This window comes from Pongo abelii, chromosome 14 (genome assembly GCF_028885655.2).
Source record: "Pongo abelii isolate AG06213 chromosome 14, NHGRI_mPonAbe1-v2.0_pri, whole genome shotgun sequence".
NCBI classification, from domain to species: domain Eukaryota; kingdom Metazoa; phylum Chordata; class Mammalia; order Primates; family Hominidae; genus Pongo; species Pongo abelii.
In genome coordinates this window covers 35474597-35495837 of record NC_071999.2, presented here as the reverse complement: position 1 = coordinate 35495837, position 21241 = coordinate 35474597, and the positions used below count along the sequence as shown (strand labels likewise).

The 21241-nt window shown below is 40.2% G+C and overlaps 1 protein-coding gene and 1 pseudogene across 1 annotated transcript in view; one reads left to right on the top strand and one right to left on the bottom strand.

The window, feature by feature from the left end:
* Positions 1–21241, top strand: part of HMGB1 (high mobility group box 1) — a 153447-nt gene that overhangs the window by 41198 nt on the left and 91008 nt on the right. The gene's annotated exons all lie outside the window — the stretch shown is intronic.
* Positions 17672–18854, bottom strand: LOC100462646 (tyrosine-protein phosphatase non-receptor type 2-like; annotated as a pseudogene).

Genomic DNA, 21241 nt, shown 5'->3' with positions numbered 1-21241 from the left:
AATAATCCTAGCATGATCATGAAGTCTTGAATTCTAAATTTGCCTTTGCTGGTATAATCCTAATTAGATATTTTACTTAATTTTTGAATTTTCATAATAAATAACCCAGCTTCTATCAACAAGATGAAGACTTTGCATTTAGAATTGCCTTCAAAATGCAGTCAATTCCAATGTCATTACAAAATGTAACTGAACGGTCTCTAAGAGCTAAGTTGAACACTTTATCTCTGAGATGTCCTTGCATTCTATTGCAGCTATTTTCTGACATGTGTGGGGGAAGAAAGGTATTTCCTACTTTGAGCATTTATCAGCACACTTACCCTAATACCCATTAACAGTCCCACCTCTGCCTGGCATTGTTTTATACTTGCTGTCGTCACATTCATTCTTCAAGTTTTAACTCAAAGTCAGTTCTTTGAAGTCATGCTTACTCTCCCATCATAAACTTGCAAAATTAGGCCTGAAGCTATTTTATTTCCTCCCAAGTAATATCTGCTATTCAGGTATATATCAACACATAAATTGCCTCAGGTGTAGTCTCACAATGTAGACAGCTGAGTTTATCATACACTAAATTTACTAAAGCAAATATAAACATACTAATCCATTAAATTATTTTAATATACATACGAAACTCATTCAAAGTGTAGGAATGTAAATATTATTATTATACTATAAAAATATAAAGTAATACTTTTAAAATACATATACTCTTCATTTGTTAATCTTCCTTAATCCTGAACTATTTTCATTTTCTGCTTAGGTAATCTTAGGTTATCTTAGGTTTCTGTAGATTCAGATAGATTTAAATGTTTTTTGTGAACCTGCTTGTGGCTTCAAAACCACTAGGCACTATGCCAGCTATTAAAAGTAGATTTTTATTCCACAGCTTAATTGTCCATAATAAAACTTGGCCATTTAGGCCGGGTGCGGTGGCTCACGCCTGTAATCCCAGTACTTTGGGAGGCTGAGGCGGGCGGATCACAAGGTCAGGAGTTCGAGACCAGCCTGGCCAGCGTGGTGAAACCCCGTCTCTACTAAAAATAAAAAAATTAGCCGGGCATGGTGGCGCATGCCTGTAGTCCCAGCTACTTGGGAAGCCAAGGCAAGAGAATCACTTGAACCCGGGAGGCGGAGGTTGCAGTGAGCCGAGATTGCGCCACTGCACTCCAGCCTGGGCGACAGAGTGAGACTCCATCTCAAAAAAAAAAAGGCTATTTTTTTTGCTAATCCTGGAAGAGGGCTTTCTCACACTCATATTACTTTTTTAAGTTGTCAAACTTTCTACGTTGTTTCTTGTCTTACCAAAATCAAAATAAAACAATACAGAATAAAATGACTATATATATCAAAAATTTTCTTGTGATTGTGCATTCCTAATCAGTATAAGATTTTTCTTCCACCTTCTAGCTACTCTTATTCTTTTAAATTTGAATTTATGAAAATATATATAATGAATGCACACATTTATTCATGAGCCTGACTTTTGAACATGACTATTTTTAAAAGGCCTATGATACTATTTTTTGAGAATTGATTTATGTGAAAAATCTTAACAAGAATATGAAAATGAAAGCACATTAGGTAATATATTTAGAGAATTGCCTTTATTTAAGAAGGAGGAATTGCATGAAATTAGAACTCCCCCAGAAAATACAGAATATAGAACCATCATCTCTGTGGAGTGTGGCCCTTATCTATTTAATGGTGTCTTGGTAGAGTGCTTAACACAGGGGCACAAAAAGATGGCCATTTAATAATAGCTTTTAATAACCAGGAGATGAACTTCCTTTGATATGAAGAAGTAACCAACATTGTGCTTTTATTCTCATTGTTCCTAAGGGTGTAGGAAGCAGGGCATTTAATACAGTGCTTAAACAAGAAAGCTGCACACAAAATCAGAAGTGTACCATGTAGAAAGATGATTTACAAAAGCTCAATTACATGAAGGATATGTAAGTAGACCCCTATGTGTCAGCGTGTGGATGCAAATTGATAAACACTTACCGAAATTGCTTGTCAGAAAGCTAAGTGATCATAAAGATGCAGAAGTTCAAAGTGAAAAAGTCATCTTAGACTAAATAAAATGAGAATCCAGTTATGCATTAAGGCAGTTTTGCAATATCTAAAAGTTTTCACTAGCGTTTGGAAATTCATAAGTGAATTTTGTAGAGAATGAGAACTTGAATCATTATTACTTGCTTTCTTCTTTATTTTTAATAGAGAAAAGGTCTCGCTGTGTTGACCAGGCTGGGCTTAAACTCTTGGCCTCAAGTGATCCACCCATCTTGGCCTTCCAGAGTGCTGGGAGTAACAGGCATGAGCCATTAGTGTACTTGTTTAAGCAGAGCGAGGCTTCCAGGCAATGCCTCAGACTTCTTTTTCCCTCCTACTCTCTCGTGAGTCATCAAAACCAGTGTGCTGTCCTTCACTTACAAAGAAATCGCTGTTGACCCATCAAGGGGGAATGCACTGGGTTTGTAATAATCTGTTCTGCTTTCTCTCGTCTTCCTCCTACCAAAGCCCATGCATTTACAAACTTCTAGGCAGGCTAGGGAACTGTTGCTGCTGGCTGTAGATCAGGATTGGCATCACCAGACCTAGAGATAAAATGCATGACCTCTAGCCTCATGAACACAAGCACTGATTCAGGTTGTAAAGTATTTACATTTGATTTTGGTGTCTTAAAGCCTTCTTATTTACATTTTTTATCTAACCTTCCCGCCTCTACAGTTTTCTGCTGCCTAGTAACTTATACTTCTGCTCTTTATCCATGAGAGCGCACTCTGGGAAAGGTGATATAGGAAAGAAGTTGATGTGATTAAGAGCAGGGGCTTTGGAAATCAGACTCAGAGTAGCTCGAGGCCTGGTTCTGCCACTTAGTAAATATGTCATCTCAGACAAGTGAGGCACTTATGAACATTGTTTTCTCAGTATTTTCATCTATAAAATGGGGATAATGCCTACCTCCCAGAATCCTGTAGAGGTTAAACAAGGTAATGTATTTAAGGTGCCTAGTACACTGCCTAGCATATACAAATGCACACTAGACAGCCAAAATGAAAAAGGAACTAGGCTTGTTTACACTAAGACTGGTGCGTTTAACACAGTGATAATGTCTTATCCCACTTTTTTGACAGGATATAAAGACATAATCTCTAGTTATGGAATGAGAAATATGGTACACAGTTGGTAGAAAGAGGCCATGTTTGAAATGGGCCTGTCCGAGCACTTTTATAATCATATACCTCATAGGTACATGCCTGTGTTGCTTAATGCAGAACTAGACTTTTAACAACTTCTTTTTGCTACTTAAGACTTGGCTGTGTCCTAGGATGAAGGAGTCTAGCTCTGTCACCCAGGCTGGAGTGCAGTGGCATTCACTACAACCTCCACTTCCCAGGTTCAAGCGATTCTTCTGCCTCAGCCTCCTGAGTAGCTGGGATTAGAGGTGCATACCACCATGCCCAACTAATTTTTATTTTTAATAGAGATGGTGTTTCACCATGTTGGCCTGGTTGGTCTCAAACTCCTGACCTCAAGTGATCTGCCCGCCCTGGCCTCCCAAAGTGCTGGGGTTACAGGTCTGAGCCACCATGCCTGGCCCTATTTTTATTCTTTTATACTGTGTATTAGAGTCCTAATACTGCCACTGCCATAACAAATGACACACAAACTTGGTGGCTTAAAACAACAGAAATTGATTCTTCACAGTCCTGGAGGCCAGAAGTTCTGGAGGCTGTGAGGGAGAAATCATCCCATGCATCTCTCCTGGCTTCTGGTTGTAGACAGTCCTTGGCATTCCTTGACTTGTAACTGCATCTATGCTTCCTGCTTCACAAGGCCCTCCCGTCTGTGTCTGTCTCACAGTTCCCACTACCTTTCTTTTGTAAGGACAAATGTCATTGGATTTAGGGTCCATCCTAAATCGGGATGATCTTATCTCAAGATTCTTTATTACATTTGCAAAGACCTTTTCTTCTTTTCTCCCGAGAGAGAGAGTCTCACTCTGTCACCCAGGCTGGAGTGGGGTGACATGATCATAGCTCACTGCAGCCTTGAACTCCTTGGGCTTGAGCAGTCCTTCTGCCTCAGCCTCTCAAGTAGCTGGAACTTCAGGTGCATGCCACCACACCTAGCTAATTTTTTATTGTTTATAGAGACAGGGGTCTCAATATGTTGCCTGGGCTGTTCTTGAACTCCTGGGCTCCAACGATTCTCCCACCTTGGCCTCTCAAAGTTCTGGGACTGCAGGTGCACACCACTGCACCTGGCCCCATTTTTCCAAATAAGGTTACATCCACAGTTTCCAGGGTTAATACATGGACATATCTTTTTTTGGGGGGGGCTACCATTTGGCCCACTACACACTAGGTAAGAGAGAAGAACCGGAATCTGGAAGAATGGGAGGATGAGCTGGTATGGGAGACTATACATCCTGGAAGATTCCACCCAGGGGGAACACTAGAGCTTCACTGCCCGTATGTTGTCATGGGACCATTGAAATTAATTTTCTAGGTACAATTAAGCACCTGCCCAATGGACGAGTCTTCATCTTTAGCTTCAGGAGCACAGCAGTTGGGATTTGCTCAATTGTCTTTTTCAAGTGTGTCAATGCTATTTAGTTCCCAGGGCTTGCTAACTACATTTGGGTAAAGAGCAAGCAAGGGAGGTAGAAGTACCTTCATGTAGTGTGGGCCTGGGAGCCATGATGGAGTATTCTAACAAGAAAGAGCTGTAGAAGATTTCAGCAGCTATCAGTATGTTAGCACCTCAGTTGCCTCACCACCAGCACCCTCTTTTCAGCAGGCATTTACTGGGTCCCAAGTGTGTGTGATTAGAAATTTGGTTAACAGGCTGGGTGCAGTGGTTCATGCCTGTAATCCAGCACTTTGGGAGGCCGAGGCGGGTGGATCACGAGGTCAGGAGTTCAAGACTAGCCTGGCCAACATGGTGAAACCCCATCTGTACTAAAAATACAAAAAAACTAGCTGGGTGTGGGGGTGCACACCTGTAATCCCAGCTACTCAGGAGACTGAGGCAGGAGAATTGCTTGAACCAGTACCCAGGAGGCGGAGGTTGCAGTGAACCAAGATCATGCCACTGCACTCCAGCCTGGTGACAGTGAGACTCAGTCTCAAAAAAAAAAAAAAAAAAAGAAATTTGGTTAACAAGTGAAATCAGTGGTTAACAAGTTTTAAAATAAGGTTATAGTCTGGACATTTTTGGTTTTTCTTTGAATGGAGCACTGGAAATTGACTACAGGGGCTGAAAAAGGAAAGACTAAAGAAATCATCTAATTTTATTCACCACAGTAGTTTGACTTGTGACCACAGAAAGAACAGTGCTAATACCAGGGCAATTTGCCTGAGACTTAGAACTAGTAAATCTACCTAAAATGGTTTGAAATGGTAATTAGTTCAAGAAAATCCAGAGTGGTAGAGAACTGTGACTTTAGGATAAATTTTTCTACCAACTTGCATAGCAAGCTGCCCACCAAAGCAGTGAGTGTTGCACACATTTTTTGAAATAAAAACTCGTGTTCATCAAATCTCTAAACCAAGATATCCTCCACATTAGTTACTACATGATTCCTTTTCGCATCTGTGGTTCTTATCACAGTTTCTATTTAGGTGATGTTTAATTAGCTAATTATTTCAAATATTTCATCACTGCTTACCTTTTAAGGTACTTTAATTGATTTTTATAAAGATCAAAATTTTGAGGAAGCAAATGACATGATCTAAATGCTGGCTTGGGTGGGTACAATCTCTTTGTTGTATAGAATAACTTCTTATTGTCATGGTAAGAAGAGATGAGAATTAAATGCATGGTTTCAAGGAGAAAAATTTGTGGGTATAAATTGGATCAAGATATCATTGCTTCAGAGCAAGGGTCAGCAAACCCAGCCCACTGCCTGTTTCTATATGGCCTACAGGCTAAAAGTGGTTGTTACATCTTTAAAAGGTTGGGAAAAAATCAAAAGAAGAATATTTCATGACACATGAAAAGTTTATGAAATTCAAATTTCAGGGTCCACAAATAAAGTTTTATTGGAACACACCTATTCGTGTATGTATTGTGGAGGGTTGCTTTTGCCCTACAGTGGCAGAGTTTATAGCTGGAACAGAAACCATATGTGGCCCAGAAACTCTAAAACATTTACCCTCTGGCCCCTTACAGAAAAAGTTTGCCGACCACTGCTGTAGAGCATGTGTTTGATAAAATTGCTGATTTTTGAAACTTAGTACTGTATAATGAGAACTTGAGTGTGTCCCCTCAAGTTCTAGTTTCACCTGAGGAAAGTAGGGTCTCACTGTATCAAATATTAATGGCAAAACCACAATTACTTTGCACCAAACTTACTAGCAGCCAAGCTTCCGTTCTGTGCACCAAGGGTGGAGTACAAGCCCTTGTCAGCTGGGCGATGCTCCATGGTACTCAGAAAATGGCCCATAACCAAACGGGCCAGGCAGGTAAGCCACAGTCTGAATAGGACCCTGCCACCAGCACCACTGACAGACATCCAGTGCCACCAGTGCTGGAAATTATTTCTAAGTTGTCTTTGCATCTTTGCAACATAATCTCAAGGGTCATGGTCCTGGAAAGAATTTTCTGGTTGACCACAGTGCCCAAACCTACTTGTTACAGATAGTAGGGAAGTGAGGTAGACACTTAACTCACTCTTAATTTGCTGCTTTTCAGTTCATCCCTCCCATTATGATGCACAAAGAGATCTCACCTAAATGAGAAGCCCTGCTAGGCAGCCGGAGAGTAAATATCAGACATCTTTTTTGCTTCTCTAAGTGTGGTCCACGGACCAGCAGCATCAGTGCCCTCTGGAAGCATATCAGACATGCAGACCCAGACCTAACCTAATCAGAATTTGCATTTTAACAAGATCTCCAGGTGATTTGCTTATGCGTTAAAAATTGACAAGCAATACACATGAAGTTCTAATTTGGCAGGATTTCAGGCAGTATTATGAAGTGAAAGGAAATATTTAGGCAGTTTGGGCACATATATTTTTGGCCCTGGGAGGTTACCTATAAGCATGACAGATCTGCCTGGCAATCTATGCCCCTGAGTAATGCCTGCTTTTTACAATTTCTTTCTTACTTAAGCCCTCAGATTTAGAACCTCCAAAATTATAGCATTCCCCTTGACAGCTCACTAGGAGTCCTGATGGTAAAAGTGGATGGTGAGACAGTGGCCATCTAGATGGGTGGGTTGTTTGTAAATAACACCTTGCCTGTGTAGGTCACAGAGCCAAAAATTATTTTAAAAGGACTAAGGTGAGTTACTGACCTCTAATATAAATTCAAAAATGGAAGCTTAATATGAACCTGGTCACGCTTGGATTCAAATCTTAGTTCTGTCTCTTATTTTGTGATTTTTATATAACTTACATAATCTTCCTGAGCCTGAGTGTTCTCATCTCTAAAACGGGGTTAATAATTTAAGAGATAATCTATGTAAAGGACGTACCATAGTGCCCAGCCAGGACTATGTACTTCATTAATTGTAGCTATCATGTGTTTTAATTTGCTGCATTAGGAGACCATGGTTCTTTATGCTTTAGTTCACTAAAGTGTTACACGTTATCAACTCATTTTGCAATGGGATTGTTAGAACCACTAATGCTGAATGGTCTATGTTGAGTTTTAGAATTACAGATTCTTAGACATTCAACTTCTCTTTCTGCCTCCAGTTTCTGTACTATGAGGCATCATAGAGTACAGTTGTTTATATCATGAGATCAATTTGAAAAATTGCAATCATGAATGTTGGAGAGATAAAAGTACATATTTGAAAAACTGCTGAGTCCACTAAAGATGTTCTTTAAATATGACTTCTGGAATATTGCCACCACTGGCCACAATAGAAAAGTCTCAGCAGAACCTTTCATAAGACAGAAGTGATTACTTTTAGGTATTAAAAACCTTCTAAAATTTACTTCCAACAGTCTTTAGTGGTAAAGATAAACAGATCTCTCCAAGCACAGGGCAGTGGTTGGTTCCTTTTTTTGTTTGTTTGTTTGTTTTTTGAGACTGAGTCTCTCTCTCTGTTGCCCAGGCTGGAGTGCAGTGGTGTGATCTCGGCTCATTGCAAGCTCTGCCTCCTGGGTTCAAATGATTCTTGTGCCTCAGCCTCCCGAGTCAGCCTCCTGAGTAGCTGGGACTGCAGGCATGAGCCACCAACACCTAGCTGTTTTTTTTTTTTTTTGCATTTTTAGTAGAGCCGGGTTTTTGCCATGTTGCCCAGCCTGGTCTTGAACTCCTGGGCTCAAGAAATCCGCTCACCACGGCCTCCCAAAGTGCTGGGATTACAGGCATGAGCCACTGCACCTGGCCCGAGGTTAGTTTCTTAATCATGTCCTATAACTGATCATTTGTCCACTTTTCCTTTGAGAATATATCACCTTTTAACATTGATTCCAAAAAAATATGAATTGAAATTATTTTCACAGCTAAAATGTTTTGGCCACTGTGCCCATGAAGTTATTAAAATAAATTATTTATTGAAAAGCAAGATAGGTTTTCCATTTACCATTTTAATTTTTATTGTCTTGTAAATTAAAGAACACAGTTATAAAGTAGAGGCCCAGCTAATAAAGCTTAAACAAGTTGTTAATAAATGAACTGGGTACATAAAATCCTTAAACCACATCTTCATTAGCAGTGAGGCATCTTTATCCTCAATTGATTAAACGTTTCACTCACATAACAGTTTTGCCAAAGACTCCTCTAACATGAAGGTCCTAGATTACTTTTAACTAGAATCTAAATATAGAACTGCAAAAAATAATTGTACTAGCCTTTGAAGTGCATGGCTATAATGTACCAAAAGAAAGAAATGGGCTTTTAATTTTTATTTTATGTATTTTTTTGAGACAGAGTCTCTCTCACTGTGTTGCGCAGGCTGGAGTGCAGTGGCGCAGTCACGGCACACTGCAGCCTCAACCTGCTTGGGCTCAAGTGATCCTCCCACCTCAGCTTCCTGAGGAGCTGGGACTACAGGTGTCTGCCAGCACACCCAGCTAATTTTAAAATTTTTTTAGAGAGATGGGATCTTGCTATGTTGCCCAGGCTGCTGTCAAACTCCTGGAGTTAAGTGATCCTCCTGCCTCAGCCTCCCAAAGTGCCAGGATTACAGGTGTGAGCTACTGCGCCAAGCCACAGCAATGTTTTATTAATAATAGCCAAGCAATATTATCACTCCTGGCCAGGCAATATAGGGAACACTCTATCAGAAATAAAATGTGTGGGGATTTCACCCCATTGTTTGAACAGAGAACATCTAGATGCTTCTATAAATGCAGAAATCGATTTGACCTTGAAGCAGAGCTTCCTTGTTCTAGTAAAACTTGCCTGAGTAATTGTCCTTAGAATTACTAGTTGTAATTCCTGCTGTAGACTAGTAAACTCTACTGTTAACAGTCCTTGAGGCTTAAAGCCCTGTGCTCTGGAGACTGACATTTTTTTTTACCCCCCAAACCATGTAGAACATACATCCCAGACCTGGCTCTTACATGGCATCACCATTAACACTTGGTCTACTTGCTTCCTTCTTAGAGCTAATCCTTTGTGGTTTGCTGATCTTGTGCCTTCCATAAACCATATTAACCACAGCCCTTTGGGAACACACTAGTTCAGATAATAACAGAGGAAACCAGAATCTTTCCCCCTGATTTGCTAGTTATCAAGGCCAAGCATCTGCCATTGTAATAGTAATACCGTACCTCCTCCAACCAACCCAGCGCCAATCCTATCAACTTCAGATGTGTTGGCCATACCCTGACCTCAGTGTCTCTAAGAATGAAGTCTTTGTCACTCTTAGATTCGTAGCCCTGTCACTGGTGTGGGACTGCTTTTCTTTTTAACTATTGGAATAACTTATACTTCTATTATGTGAAATCGTTCTTGAGAAATATTTATTGTCACTATATAAACTTCTGTATAACAAAAATACTGTAATATAAGAGTAAGTTGATATATAATTTAATTCATATACTTTTCATATAAGAGTACTTTATAGTCATTTACATGGAATTTTATGTGTAAACATAAGTTTATATATAAATTTTATAAACCTCTGAATATTTTATAGTGGTTCTATATAATTTTATATATAAATTTACTTCTATATTAGAGAGTATTTCTTATACAGAAATTTATACAGTGACAATAAATACACCTTTTTTTTTTTTTTTTTGAGACTGAGTCTAGCTCTGTTGCCCAGGGTGGAGTGCAGTGGTGCGATCTTGGCTCACTGCAACCTCTGCCTCCTGGGTTCAAGTGATTCTCCTGCCTCAGCCTCCCTAGTAGCTGGGATTACAGGCTTTTATTTTTAATAGAGGCGGGATTTTGCCATGTTGACCAGGCCGGTCATGAACTCCTGACCTCAGGTGATCCGCCTGCTTGGCCTCCCAAAGTGCTTAGATTACAGGCGTGAGCCACTGTGCCCGGCCAAGTGTATCACAACTTCTGTATAAGACACTCTTTTCTCTGACTCCATTGTTAACCAGGGAGATGATGCAGTCCTTTACCTGATTATATCTCCACATTCACTCAGAAGTTGGGGGACCAGTTGCTGATGTTTCACTGTCCTTCTGGCCCCTCCCTCATATCTGCGTTTCCTGTGGATGGGATTTTCCTCTCTCATTTCAGTAAATTCCACTATCTTGATGATCCACTTTGTCTTCTGTCTTCCAGGTCTGTGAACTCCATCCCAGCAGCATTTAAATCATGCTTATGTATTTCAATCTTAACACCTCTTGCTTAGCCACAAATTCCTTTCTGGCGACTCCCCTTTATTTCTAACTATGCCTCTTCGGTGTCTCAGAAGAGTCGTCTGCCCTCTGCTTCCACTCTTACACTTCTGTCTCCTCAGTTTTCAACCCAGTGTCATCTGTCATCGTTCCTATCACTTCACTGACTTTTTTTCTCGCAACAGGGTCTTTCTTTGTCACCAATTGGCTGACTACTTTGCAGCAGTGTCCTTCCTTTAAGAACATCTTCTGCCTCTTCTCCGAGTCCACCATCCTACCTCTCATGACAGCTGCTCAGTCTCCTTTGCAAGCCTCTCTTCTTGTGTTGTCACCACAGCCCCACTTAATGTCTGTGCTCCTGGGGAACTTCTCCTAGTCTTTCTTCTCTTCTCATTCGACACACACAGGCTAGGTGATCTCAGCTACCTCCATGATCTTAATACCGTCAGGTAGAGTTGCCTCTTCCTCCTGAGCTCCAGAGTAGAAAGTCACTGTTGACCATTCCCTCCTTTCTGAAAAACTGCCGTCTATTGGCTGCCCTAATTCCAGAATCAGGTTTTCCTCCTACTTTTTTTTTTTTACCAAATGTGTCTCAGTCTTCTGAAATCTGTCACTCTCCTGCTTAGAGCCCTTCTGTTGTTGGAATTCAGTATGAATTATAAACCCAGGGGGTACCTGGCTCCCACTGTGGTGCTTCCCTCCTTGCACTAGCTCCAGCTATCCTCATCTGACTCTTCTTTCATTTCTGCAGACTTCGTTCTGTTATCTTATGCTGTTGGAGAAAAAAACCGTGTATAACCTGAAGCCAGTTCTGATTTATGAACTCCAGCCTCTACTGGTCTAAGAAGTTATTTCAAATGTCCATCACTCTTCAACCCATCAGTATTGTCACCTTTCTCATGTCAGTTGACTTTGCCATCTCCTTCATGGAAAAAGAAAAAAGTGAGCGTATCATACTAGCATTTTCTGAGCCTCTTCTTTAACACTTAGAAATTTATCTCCATGGGAACCTATCCTTTCTTCTTTATTCTCTGTCCTAAGGTAGGAAATATGCTCCTACCTCTTTAAGCCCAACCCCATCCCTTCCCAAATCTTGAGGCATGCGTTTTAACTTCTCTATTGATATTGGCCTTTGTCTGAAGTGGTTTCATCCAATGTTACACCTTTATACTCCTTGGGAGGAAAAACAGCCCCTCGACTCCACATTTCCTTCTAGCTACTGACCTAATTCTCCTAACCTTCAGATTTGAGCTTCTTGAAAGAGTAGCTTGTAATTGGGTATCCCTACTTCCTTATGCCTGCTTGATGACTCAACCCACTGCAATTAGCTTCTGTTCCCTGATGGAATTGTTCTTGCTAAGGTTACCAATAAGCTTCATATTTGCCGAAACCAAAGGCTAATTTTTAACCTTTATCCTACTTCGTGCCTTCGTGGTATTAGACACTGCTGACCACCCCACCATGGAACTTTTTTCCTCCTTTGACTTACATGACCCTACTTTTTCCTGGTGCTTCTGTCTTGTTAGCTTTTTCCCTTGCAGCCTCTTTGGGGGTGTCCTCTTTTCTTGTTCATTCATTCAACAAATGTTTATGAAACTGGATCCTGGAGCTGCAGTGGTAGGTGGGATATAATCTCTTCCCTCATTGCTACAGGGTACGAGAGAAACAATCAAATAATTACACAAATCACTGTAAATAGTTACACACACACACACACACATTCTGGTAAATGCTGGGAGGGGGTGCCTTGGGGGTCTCAATGGTGAGAAACACATGACATCTGAGTCATGTGAAGGCATCATCCATCTCACTGTACTACCTTTCCTGCTTTTTGGGAATATGAGATTTTGGTGAATGAATGCATATTCATCTTAGTCATACCCTTAATTATTTAATAATTGTCAGTCACATACCCTTTCACAATCTGCTGTTTCCAAGTGTAGATATTTTTATCCTTTTAATATAAATTCTCCTCCTCAGTCCCTTGTTAGTAGTTATGGAGAGACTTGGGCTGAAATACATTTTTGTAAATCTTGAGTTCAGTTATGCCTTAGTTGAGCAGCAGCAGCTAGAACTTCCCAGAATTCCAGGTGTCCATCTATTTGCAGCTGAATTCCATCCGCTTTCTTAAAAACTGATTTCCCTATGTGGCTATCTAAATTTAATCTCATGTGTTAGAGCAGGCAGCCTACTACACGCACATCTCTGAACACTACTTTGCCATATGCCATATTGCTGAAGAGGTGTGGACAGAGTACACAGTTGGTTTGAGTCTGGCCTCCATCACTTCATTCTTTTGACAGGTTATTTAAATTCACTGCCCAAGGAAGCAAAACTAGTAAACCAGCATTGGAACTTGGGCCATCTTACCGGGATTGGGAGTTCACCCTGTAAAATAAGCCATGGTCTTGTAAATGACCATTGTCAATGGTGAGGAAAGGTTCTCCCACAGTGTGCTTCCCTAGCCACTCTAGAAGCACAGGAAGCACTGGCCTTGGAGTGAGGCCAGTGCCTAACCTACCTCGGTAAGGAATGATCTAAGGCAGTGGCAGTGCTTCTCAACAGGGGCTATTCTTCCTCCACCCCCATCCCCCACCCCAGGTACATTTGGCAATGTAAGAAACAGACTCACCTATTTCTAGAGAAGTCCTCAAAAGATATTTTTAAAAATTAAAAGTAACTATAGATTCAGAGTTTTCTGGAAAAGTGTACAGATCATTTATTCATTCAACACATTCTGAACACCAACTGTGAGTCATGAGCCAGGGTTAACCTTCAACAAGTTTGGTCCTTGCCCTGAAGGAGATTATAATCCATCTGCATTGGTGGTCCTCAAATTTTACCGTGCATCGGAATCCCTTGGAGGCTTGTGAAAAACTCATTTCTGGGCCCTACTCCCAGAGTTTCTGATTCAGTGGGTCTGGGGTGGGGCCCAAGAATTTGCATTTCTAACAAGTTCAAGATCACACTTGAAAACCATTGCTCTAGGAGAATAAGGAAATAAAGCTCCTGGGGTTTTTGAGGATCAACATTTTCAGTATCTGTGGGACACTTGAAGGGTTTAATTGTATCTGTCAGAATATGTTTGGAAAAAGGAAGATTTCATAGCCCATGGCTGTTAGAGACAGACTTGGTGTTTCACTAACAACTAGGATTATTGCTAAAAAGCCCAGACATTTTAATGCCTATTTCTCTAAAGCCAGCAAGGTTGAACATTTTTTCATCCTAAAAAAAAAAAAAAAAAAAAATCTTTTTTACATGACTTATGTTTTCATTTCAATTATTTTTTTTAAAAAATTTCTGCTGAGGTCTTGGTGAGCAAATGGTTTTAAACTCCACACTTTTGGCTAAGAATGAGATGTAAGATATAGACACTAGTTCTTAAAATTCATCACTGTTCACTTTTGCCAAGTGAATATAAACTGAATTGCATCAAATTACAGAGAACAGAGCATCTAGAATATTGTTTTCTTTTATCATTTTTACCTTTCCATTGAAAGATGAAATCAGGCGATCAAAGTAGCAAGGGTTAAATTTCTAGACTACCACAAATTAGAATTGACAAGAAAAGCTTTCTGATCCATATTTGCCTGGGAAGGCTCCAAGGGAAACACAAGAAGCAGCAACTCAAATCCTGTTCTCTTCATTATCCTTTTTTTTAATAGCTCTTGCATAGGCTCGGTTTTTGGAAGTTGTATGCTGCTAATTTAGGTATATATGTCATTACAATTTTAGCATGGATCCTTCTCAGGCATACACAAGAGATGCCAGACATGTGAAAAAAGGAGGGAGCCAAGCACAGGAACCTCAGGGACACTGGCATAACTGTTCTAGAGTCAGAAACCACATGAACACATACTGAATTGATAGACATGAGGTTCAAGTCTATTCTGTGCCCTGTCTCGCTCTCTCCTCAACGTCCGCTTCTCTTTCTGGAACTGTGTTTCATATAACTCTTTAGGTGAGAACTAGAGCTATTCAGTCAAAGACTAAAAAGAGGCAAGGTTGGACCAAGTTTAAGAATCGGGTAAGAATTAGCTTTGCGATGGTTAATGAAATCATTTGTCTCCGCATAGACTCTTTCCCTGGAAGTGTCTTGCAAAAGCTGGTTGCTGGTGAAGTAGGATGGAGAGTTAAGGGAATGGGTTAGATGACCTCCAAAGCAAAGCCCTTTTATCTACAAGGTGAATCTATAAGTCTAAGAGTCTTCGGTCAACATTTATTGGAGTGCAGATATGGACAGAGCTCTGTGCTAGGCACTGGGCCGCAAAGACATGAAACATGGTCTTGACCCTCGGAGGCTTGCTCCCTAATCAAGGGGACCAGGTAGACAGACATTTAAATAAAATAAAACAAAAATGCAAAGGAGCATAGACTAGGCATTCTTTTTAGCTCTGGAACTCGCATTGAGGATCACATTGATTACTTTTAGGGTTAACTCCTAGAACTGAGGAGTAACTTATTTCAGTTAGAACTTCCCATATAAAAATAAAGATGAAAACATGGAAAAAGATATCCTTAAAAAATTGGAATTCAGTGCAAATTTTACTAGACTACAAAAACATATCATACAATTATTATTTTAGATATATTTATATAAAGTCATACAAGCTATGATTTTTGAAAAACATTAGCATAAGAAATAATTTTTTTAATTTGTTATATAAGTAAATGAACTTTAGCATCTTAAGGATTCAATGATACGGTTTTTAAATTTATTTTTTAAATTGACAAATACCAATTGTACATATTCTTGAGAGCACATAATTATATTTCCATACATATAATTTATGGTTATCAGATCAGGGTAATTAGCACATCCACCATCTCATATGTTTATCATTTCTTTATGTTGAGAATGTGCAATATCCTTCTAGCTATTTGAAACTATATATTGTATTATTATTAACTATAGTCATTCTACAGGGCTGTAGAACACTAGAACTTACTTCTCCTATCTAGCTATAATTTTGTATCTTTTAACAAATCTCTCTGTCACTCTCCCATCCCAGCCTCTGGTATCCTCTGTCCTACTTTTTACTTCTATGAGATCAACTTTTTTTAGCTTTCACATATGAGTGAGAACATGCACTGTTTAACTTTCTGTTCCTGGCTTTTTCACTTAAAATAATGTCCTCCAGTTTCATCTATATTCCATCAACGATGGGATTTCACTCTTTTTTATGGCTGAATAATACTCCATAATGTGTATATATCACATTTTCTTCATTCACTCATCTGTTGTTGGACACCTAGGTTGACTCCATATCTTGGTTATTGAGAACAGTGCTGCAATAGACATGGGATGCAGATGTCTCTTCGTTATACTATCAATGACTTGTTTTGTTTTGTTTTTTGAGACAGAGTTTCTCTCTTATTGCCCGGGCTAGAGTGCAGTGGCAGGATCTCGGCTCACTGCAGCCTCCACTTCTCGGGCTCAAGCAATTCTCCTGCCTCAGCTCTTGAGTAGCTGGGATCACAGTTGCTCGCCACCACACCTGGCTAATTTTTGTGTTTTTAGTAGAGACAAGGTTTCACTGTGTTGGTCAGGCTGGTCTCGAACTCCCAGTCTCAGGTGATCTGCCCATCTCGGCCTCCCAAAGTGTTGGGATTACAGGCGTGAGCCACCACGCCCAGCCTCAATGACTTGTTTTAATGAATTCTCTCTTTGAAGACATACTGGTATCTCCTGCTTATTGACAACTGTGGCAGCAGCTTCCAAAGGCTGATTTTTCTGAGGTCTTTGAAACTTTTGGACACTTCTCCCACTGGGAAAATAGAATTTTTCTTTTGAATAATTCTCATTTCCCACTAAGCATATAAGCAACCTGAAGTATCTTGTAAGATCCATACAGATTAATATTTCAAGCATAATAATCCTTATACATTCCTTTTTGATGATGGAGACTATGGTTACGAGTAGAAGTCTTTAAATAAGGACTACTTTTGAGGTCCCAAAGCTTTGAAAATCTGAGGTATAAACAAAACAACGTATTCCAATGAGATATTGATATCTAAACTAGTTTTCTTAAATCTGTCATTCAAAGGTTGAGAATTTCTTCCTGAAATTTAGACAATAGATTATGGAAATTTGGTTTGTCTTTTTGTAAATTTAGGATGATTATTTTTAAAAATAATTATAGGCATTGTTTATTCTGTATATTAGTGTAATAGTCAATGCAGTAGCTAGAATTGTGATTACTAATAGTCACAAAATCTAGTAAAATTGGGAGTACATGAACCCATCCCCAGGAAACTGATGAGACGAGTAGTAAATTTTTTTTGACTCTTTAACAAAAATATTTAATGCTGCCAAAAAGTATAAAAATATAGTAGGAATGGCAGTACAATACAAATTAATCTCTCCTAATTTATTTCTTTTACATATTTCTACATTTCATACACCCATTAAAAACACTTAACAGGCCAGGCGCAGTGGCTCACGCCTGTAATCCCAGCACTTTGGGAGGCTGAGGCGGGCAGATCACGAGGTCAGGAGATCGAGACCATCCTGGCTAACACGGTGAAACCCCATCTCTACTAAAAATACAAAAAATTAGCTGGGCGTGGTGGCGGGCGCCTGTATTCCCAGCTACTCGGGAGGCTGAGGCAGGAGAATGGCATGAACCTGGGAGGTGGAGCTTGCCGTGAGCCGAGATCGTGCCACTGCACTCCAGCCTGGGCAACAGAGCAAGACTCTGTCTCAAAAAAAAACCAAAAAACAAACCACAACAACACATCCAATGTAAGGTTCTGCAAAGTCTTCTGCTGGTGGGTGCTCCTCATACCCTGTATGTAAAGTTTACTTTGTAAACAAACAACTGTGAGGCAATCTAGAAGGTTAGCAAGCCTCACTTTAGTTTCCAGAGTGGGCTTCAGGTCTTGTTTTGCACATCAATGGTTCAAAATTTATAGCTCCAGAATATTCTCAAGTCATGAATATTAGGTGTCTATCTTGGCCTTTTTCTTTTTCGTTCGTTCTCATTTAGCCTCTGTTTCATCTGCTGCACCTTCTGAGCTGTGGTGGCCTTTCTGTCCTCTAGAATATGTTTCCGTAGAGCATTCTCACTGTTCTCTTCCATTGTATCTTGCATTTACTGTACATCGGTCACCTGTCAGTTTTTCTTCTTCTAGACCAATTCTGTTCCCATTGTATTTTTCAGTCATTATTTTGTCTGGTTAATGATCAAAAGCAGGAGCTAAGTTTTCCTTAGAAAATTCTTTCCACCGTTTCTGTATACTAGAATCTACCTTTATACATTTTGCTCCTTCTATTATAGCCATGTATGAGAATCTCAGTTGATCTGGGGTCTGAATAAGACCCATTCGGTATTTTCTCGTGTTCAACAACACTTGTTTAATGTTAATATAATCTCCTTTTCCCATCAAAACAAGACAAGTGTCTACCAAAGAGAAGGTGCCCGAGCACCCAGTGCCTTCATTACAATGGATCACTGCAGGCCCATGATCAGTGGAGCCAGAATCTCTCCCTTTAAACAAGAAATTGAGAAATGAAGCTGGTGATTCAGGGACTCCAAAATCTGGCCAGGTAGTATAATGAAAGTGAGATATTTTCTGGTTTCACCACTATTGATATTTTCTAATCGTAGTAGATGTACTGTGTAATATGACCTCACATCTTCTGAAAGAGCTTCACACTGAATCCTGTTTCTTTAAACAGCATCTTTTGGTCATCTGTTGGCCAGTACTGTGCACATTTAACCGATTCTTTCTCCACAATGCAGTTCAGCACAACAACTGCTTTGGTCTTCTGCTGCCAAACCGTAAGCCAGAAATGGCAGCACATGTTAGGAAGTGGACCCTGTGTTAAGATGTAACTCCTTTGTGCCTCTTCTATGTCAACTAAGCTGGCATTAATATAATCATTCTCAGCATTTTGCAGTTTAACACGACTGTGATCATATGGGCTTACATCTCTGTATCTATTTCGATTTCTGTTTTCTGGAAACTTGGCCACTCTATGAAGATAGTCATGGGACTCATTTCGAATTTCCAAGTATGGCGGCTGCCAGCAATGCTGAGCATCCAACTCCTCGAACTCCCGCTCTATGATGGTGGGCATGGCTGGGACAAATAGTAAATCTTAAGAGAAATGGAAGAGTGAGGATGGCTCCTAAGCTGGACAGACACCCAATGTGGTTTATTATAGTCAATCATTACTCAAGGAAGTTGTATATATTCTATTCATATATATATATGGTAAATTTCTAATTACCATACTCCTATAAAGTATTATCTTCATTATAAAGTGAAGAAAGTGAGGCTAAGAGAAGTTAAATTATGTGCCCAAGGTCATGGCTAGTGAATAAGCAAACTTGGTTTCGAAGTCAGGTCTGTCTGGCTCCCAAGCCGCTGGTCTTTTACGTTACCACATTGTCTTGGTCTGGGCTCTCCCGAAAGCAAAGCCTGTACAAACAACTTGGAGGTAGGTAATGAGTTTATTTGGGAATGTGACACCAAGGAATAGACTGTGATAAGACAGAAGAATGACCCCCCGGAAGGAGAGAAAGCCAACCCAAGGGTCCCTTTCAAGTTGGCAACCATTATGAATATCTGCTACTTGATCATGTGGGAGCTTCTGAGGAACCTTTTAACATGCATCTCAGAATTGGCCACCCTGGGCTAAAAATGAGACAAGCATTTTTCTATGAGCTCCTGTCCCTCAGTGGTCAAGGGCAAGCTTACAGGCCTTAACTGTCCCCCGTTTCCAGATTGTCCATATCCAAGTGCCAAGTGGTTCCCATGGGACTCCTGTGTCACAGCTCCAACCTAGCCCTGGGGCCAGAAACCAGGGGCAGAGGCCAAAAGCAGGTGCTGTGAGGTTGCATCCGCACAAAGTAGAAGAAGCCCACACAGACCTGGGCACCATAGCAGTGTTTGAAATAAGAGGTGAAATTGAGAACACATGATATATTGCCCAGAATGTTTAGAGACACATGACCAGTTACAGTGAGAGAGTGGAATGAGAATCTTCAATGTCTTATCATGCATTCATTCATTCGTTTATCCATTCAGTCACCAACGAATGCTGGGTAGTATATGAAGAGATAGGAGAATTAAAATGAGTCTAGCTGAGTTTCAGATACGACAGAAAAGAGACTATGTGATAGTGTGTGTGCTACGTGCTTCAATAGAAGTATACAAAAAGGTAGTAAAAGTATAGAAGAGAGATACCCAGTGTATTCTGTGTGTGGACAGAGAGGGGATGTGGGGAGAAGGGAGGTCATTTTCCTAGAGCTTACTCTTGAAAGATAAATAGAAGTCAGCCAACTGAGGAGAAATATGAGCATCGACTCTATATTCAAATTAAAATTTAGTATTTCAATATTAAATATCCTAAGTATGATCACTGTGGTTATGTAAGAGAGTGTCCTATTTTTAGGAGATACTTGCTGAAAAATTTAAGAGTAAAGTGTCATAATGTCTGCAACTTACTCTCAAATGATTCAGCAAAGTAAATATTTGGGGATGGGGAAAAGCAAGTGAACACAAATGTAGCAAAATGTTAATAACTGATGAATACAAGTAAAGGATATGTGTGTAGTTTATTGCACTAATCTTCCAACTTTTTTAAATTTCCTGAAATAAAGGAGGGGGGAAAGTTAATTAATTGAGGGCCATGGGTAGGGGTTGGGGAGGAGCAGTCTGAGATGGGCTTGTGAGAGGGACACCAATACCTGAGGACACTTGGGACATTTTTAAAATTGCAGCAGTTGGCCAGGTGCAGCGGCTCACACCTGGAATCCCAGCACTTTGGAGGCCAAGGCAGGAGGATCATTTGAGACCAGTCTGGGCAACAGAGCAAGACCCCATCTCTACAGAAAATACGATATTAAATAGCCAGGCGTGGTGGCACATGCCTGTGGTCCCAGCTACTCAGGAGGCTGAGGTGGGAGGATTGATTAAGCCCAGGAGTTCGAGGCTGCAATGAACTATGATTGCACCACTGCACTCCAGCCTGGGCAACAGAGGAAGACCCTGTCTCTAAGAAAAATAAATAAATTGCAGTGGTTAGTGGGACATCATGGGACATAAATGCTCATGATAGAGAAACAACAAAAATGAGACAAGAAAAGGGAGTGATCTGTGCTAGAGTGTTGGGCTGCATCCTAGAGGCCTGGGCAACATTGAATAATTTCATGCATCTTTTGTGTTTTAGATGGTCACTTTAGCAGCAGTTTAACAAGAATGGATTAGAAAAGGCCAAAACTGTGGCAAGAAGATTAGTTTTTATGTTATTACGGTATTTAAGGTTACAGATTCTATAGACCTACAGGAAAATGGTGCCAAGATAAAGTGAAGACAGCTTTGAAACTGCAGAGGGCAGAAGAGTCAACAGGACTTGGCAATCCCCTACACTCAGTGAGTTCCTAAGATGGACTTGGTCAGTTCAGTGATGAGTCTTTTAAACCCCAAAGAGAAGGAAGACTTGCGGAGGAAAAAATTTAG